The 4,989-nt window shown below is 59.1% G+C and overlaps 3 non-coding genes across 3 annotated transcripts in view; all 3 read right to left on the reverse strand.

Moving 5' to 3' along the window:
• The window catches only part of LOC126443697 (large subunit ribosomal RNA), a 4,222-nt gene extending 2,721 nt beyond the window's left edge, over positions 1-1,501 (reverse strand). The window contains exon 1 of the ribosomal RNA XR_007582111.1: positions 1-1,501. This exon is cut by the window's left edge and continues 2,721 nt beyond it. This is a non-coding gene — a ribosomal RNA (large subunit ribosomal RNA).
• Positions 1,502-1,689: 188 nt separating this feature from the next.
• On the reverse strand, positions 1,690-1,844 carry LOC126443683 (5.8S ribosomal RNA). The gene has a single exon (XR_007582098.1). It is a non-coding gene; the product is annotated as a 5.8S ribosomal RNA (ribosomal RNA).
• A 353-nt stretch (positions 1,845-2,197) lies between these two features.
• Positions 2,198-4,106, reverse strand: LOC126443689 (small subunit ribosomal RNA). The gene has a single exon (XR_007582104.1). It is a non-coding gene; the product is annotated as a small subunit ribosomal RNA (ribosomal RNA).
• Between the last annotated feature and the right edge of the window lie 883 nt (positions 4,107-4,989).

A 4,989-nucleotide genomic window follows, 5' to 3' on the forward strand; every position in this document is an offset into this window, starting at 1 on the left:
GTTTGGTTCATCCCACAGCGCCAGTTCTGCTTACCAAAAGTGGCCCACTTGGCACTCCGATCCGAGTCGTTTGCTCGCGGCTTCAGCATATCAAGCAAGCCGGAGATCTCACCCATTTAAAGTTTGAGAATAGGTTGAGGTCGTTTCGGCCCCAAGGCCTCTAATCATTCGCTTTACCGGATGAGACTCGTACGAGCACCAGCTATCCTGAGGGAAACTTCGGAGGGAACCAGCTACTAGATGGTTCGATTAGTCTTTCGCCCCTATACCCAGCTCCGACGATCGATTTGCACGTCAGAATCGCTACGGACCTCCATCAGGGTTTCCCCTGACTTCGTCCTGGCCAGGCATAGTTCACCATCTTTCGGGTCCCAACGTGTACGCTCTAGGTGCGCCTCACCTCGCAATGAGGACGAGACGCCCCGGGAGTGCGGAGGCCGCCGCCCCGTGAAGGGCGGGGAAGCCCCATCCTCCCTCGGCCCGCGCAAGGCGAGACCTTCACTTTCATTACGCCTTTAGGTTTCGTACAGCCCAATGACTCGCGCACATGTTAGACTCCTTGGTCCGTGTTTCAAGACGGGTCGTGAAATTGTCCAAAGCTGAAGCGCCGCTGACGGGAGCGATTATTCCGCCCGAGAGCATCCCGAGCCAACAGCGGCGCGGGTCCGGGGCCGGGCCAGGTAGGTCCGTCATCCGGGAAGAACCGCGCGCGCTTGCCGGGAGCCCGAGCGCCCAAAGGGGCGAATCGACTCCTCCAGATATACCGCCGGGCAGCCAGCCAGGACACCGGGGCTCTGCCCAACAGACGCGAACCGAGGCCCGCGGAAGGACAGGCTGCGCACCCGGGCCGTAGGCCGGCACCCAGCGGGTCGCGACGTCCTACTAGGGGAGAAGTGCGGCCCACCGCACACCGGAACGGCCCCGCCCCGCGGCGAGTGGAAAGGCAACCGGACACGACCCCGCCGCGAATTGCTCCGCGCGGGCGGCCGGCCCCATCTGCCGAGGGCGGAGGCCAGTGGCCGGATGGGCGTGAATCTCACCCGTTCGACCTTTCGGACTTCTCACGTTTACCCCAGAACGGTTTCACGTACTTTTGAACTCTCTCTTCAAAGTTCTTTTCAACTTTCCCTCACGGTACTTGTTCGCTATCGGTCTCGTGGTCATATTTAGTCTCAGATGGAGTTTACCACCCACTTGGAGCTGCACTCTCAAGCAACCCGACTCGAAGGAGAGGTCCCGCCGACGCTCGCACCGGCCGCTACGGGCCTGGCACCCTCTACGGGCCGTGGCCTCATTCAAGTTGGACTTGGGCTCGGCGCGAGGCGTCGGGGTAGTGGACCCTCCCAAACACCACATGCCACGACAGGCGGCAGCCTGCGGGGTTCGGTGCTGGACTCTTCCCTGTTCGCTCGCCGCTACTGGGGGAATCCTTGTTAGTTTCTTTTCCTCCGCTTAGTAATATGCTTAAATTCAGCGGGTAGTCTCGCCTGCTCTGAGGTCGTTGTACGAGGTGTCGCACGCCACACCGCCAGCCGGCTGTGCACGCTACCGAGTAAGTACCGGTATGCGAACCGCCAGGCGACGGGCGCGCATCGCACGTTTAAGGAGACGCGGCCGGCCCCACAGGCGGCCACGACACTCCCAGGTCTGCGAAGCGGGGCAAACGCCGCGCGCTTCAGTATACGTAGCCGACCCTCAGCCAGACGTGGCCCGGGAACGGAATCCATGGACCGCAATGTGCGTTCGAAACGTCGATGTTCATGTGTCCTGCAGTTCACATGTCGACGCGCAATTTGCTGCGTTCTTCATCGACCCACGAGCCGAGTGATCCACCGTCCTGGGTGATCTTTTCATAGTTTCCACCATCTCTTTCGAGACAGTTGCATAGGCGGGACTGAGGCGTGTGGCGGCCCTGTTCCAGCGTTCAGTGTCCAACGGCCTCACGGCCGATGGGCGTCGTACGGCTCCACACCGGAGCGGACAGGCAGTCGGGCGAAAGTCATTCAAAACCGGCGCCAGGCGCCAGGTGCCGCAGGCCAGCCGCTCCAGCGCTTCAGCGCTCGTACCACACAACATTGCCGTTAGTTTTGAGACGAACGCGTGGTTCCGCACGCGGCGCACGGCTACTGCGAGCCGTACAGGTAGCTGCGTGTTGCGCGACACGACACGCACATCGAAAGACATGCAGTCTAGTCGGTAATGATCCTTCCGCAGGTTCACCTACGGAAACCTTGTTACGACTTTTACTTCCTCTAAATGATCAAGTTTGGTCATCTTTCCGGTAGCATCGGCAACGACAGAGTCAATGCCGCGTACCAGTCCGAAGACCTCACTAAATCATTCAATCGGTAGTAGCGACGGGCGGTGTGTACAAAGGGCAGGGACGTAATCAACGCGAGCTTATGACTCGCGCTTACTGGGAATTCCTCGTTCATGGGGAACAATTGCAAGCCCCAATCCCTAGCACGAAGGAGGTTCAGCGGGTTACCCCGACCTTTCGGCCTAGGAAGACACGCTGATTCCTTCAGTGTAGCGCGCGTGCGGCCCAGAACATCTAAGGGCATCACAGACCTGTTATTGCTCAATCTCGTGCGGCTAGAAGCCGCCTGTCCCTCTAAGAAGAAAAGTAATCGCTGACAGCACGAAGGATGTCACGCGACTAGTTAGCAGGCTAGAGTCTCGTTCGTTATCGGAATTAACCAGACAAATCGCTCCACCAACTAAGAACGGCCATGCACCACCACCCACCGAATCAAGAAAGAGCTATCAATCTGTCAATCCTTCCGGTGTCCGGGCCTGGTGAGGTTTCCCGTGTTGAGTCAAATTAAGCCGCAGGCTCCACTCCTGGTGGTGCCCTTCCGTCAATTCCTTTAAGTTTCAGCTTTGCAACCATACTTCCCCCGGAACCCAAAAGCTTTGGTTTCCCGGAGGCTGCCCGCCGAGTCATCGGAGGAACTGCGGCGGATCGCTGGCTGGCATCGTTTATGGTTAGAACTAGGGCGGTATCTGATCGCCTTCGAACCTCTAACTTTCGTTCTTGATTAATGAAAACATACTTGGCAAATGCTTTCGCTTCTGTTCGTCTTGCGACGATCCAAGAATTTCACCTCTAACGTCGCAATACGAATGCCCCCGCCTGTCCCTATTAATCATTACCTCGGGTTCCGAAAACCAACAAAATAGAACCGAGGTCCTATTCCATTATTCCATGCACACAGTATTCAGGCGGGCTTGCCTGCTTTAAGCACTCTAATTTGTTCAAAGTAAACGTGCCGGCCCACCGAGACACTCAATAAAGAGCACCCTGGTAGGATTTCAACGGGGTCCGCCTCGGGACGCACGAGCACGCACGAGGCGGTCGCACGCCTTCGGCTCGCCCCACCGGCAGGACGTCCCACGATACATGCCAGTTAAACACCGACGGGCGGTGAACCAACAGCGTGGGACACAAATCCAACTACGAGCTTTTTAACCGCAACAACTTTAATATACGCTATTGGAGCTGGAATTACCGCGGCTGCTGGCACCAGACTTGCCCTCCAATAGATACTCGTTAAAGGATTTAAAGTGTACTCATTCCGATTACGGGGCCTCGGATGAGTCCCGTATCGTTATTTTTCGTCACTACCTCCCCGTGCCGGGAGTGGGTAATTTGCGCGCCTGCTGCCTTCCTTGGATGTGGTAGCCGTTTCTCAGGCTCCCTCTCCGGAATCGAACCCTGATTCCCCGTTACCCGTTACAACCATGGTAGGCGCAGAACCTACCATCGACAGTTGATAAGGCAGACATTTGAAAGATGCGTCGCCGGTACGAGGACCGTGCGATCAGCCCAAAGTTATTCAGAGTCACCAAGGCAAACGGACCGGACGAGCCGACCGATTGGTTTTGATCTAATAAAAGCGTCCCTTCCATCTCTGGTCGGGACTCTGTTTGCATGTATTAGCTCTAGAATTACCACAGTTATCCAAGTAACGTGGGTACGATCTAAGGAACCATAACTGATTTAATGAGCCATTCGCGGTTTCACCTTAATGCGGCTTGTACTGAGACATGCATGGCTTAATCTTTGAGACAAGCATATGACTACTGGCAGGATCAACCAGGGAGCTGCGTCAACTAGAGCTGAGCAGCCGGCCGCCCGGGAGTGTGTCCCGGGGGCCCGCGCGAACACGCAAGCGTCCGCTCAATTATTCTGCAAACAGGAGGAGGCTGAGCTCCCCTGCACAACACACCTCGAAACCCTCTCAGGTCCCGGCGGCGCGCAGCGCCGTCCTAAGTACTTGGTCGGGTTCGAGAGAGGCGCAATCGCCCGGAGTTAGGCGAGTAGACGCTTTAGGTGCGACCACCCGTGCTCCCAACTGAGCTTGCCGCTGCCGACAGAGGCCCGGGAGCGTGCTGTCGTGGCATTGCCGGCGGGAGACAACACGCGCCACCTACGGTGACCGGCAGCTCCAACGCCAGCGCCACAGAAGGACAAAAGCCCCACTTGGGTGCCGAAGCGAACTCTCCCAGCACAGCGCACGCGCCAACACGTCCGCACAGCTGCGATACAAACCACCTGCGAGAACCGCTGGGGCGACCGAGCAGCAGACGGCGTCGCGGCGCCGAGCGCCGGGCGGCGGCGCATCCTCAGCGCACACAGTCCTCAATCGGACCAGCACACTGCAGATGGCCACCGCGCTTCGCACCGGGCCCGCGAGGACCTACTTTGGCCGCAAGGCGCCGCGAGCAGGGGGCGCCGGCGCGCAGCTGCGCCGCCTGCCGCGTCCGTCGGCCGGCGCGCCTGCCACTGGCCGCCCCCACCAGCCGGCTGTAGCGCGTGCGCCCACGCACCGCGCTGCCAGCACGCCGGGCGGCCCCCCCTCACCGGCCGGGGACGGTCCCACCCAGCCACCGCCGCGTATCGCCTCACACCCAGATCCCCTTTCGCGTTCGTGGGCATGGTGGGTCCCCTTTCACGTTCGTGGGCATGGTGGGTATCCCTGAAAC

This window comes from Schistocerca serialis, unplaced genomic scaffold, assembly GCF_023864345.2.
Source record: "Schistocerca serialis cubense isolate TAMUIC-IGC-003099 unplaced genomic scaffold, iqSchSeri2.2 HiC_scaffold_176, whole genome shotgun sequence".
Taxonomy (NCBI): Eukaryota; Metazoa; Arthropoda; class Insecta; order Orthoptera; family Acrididae; genus Schistocerca; species Schistocerca serialis.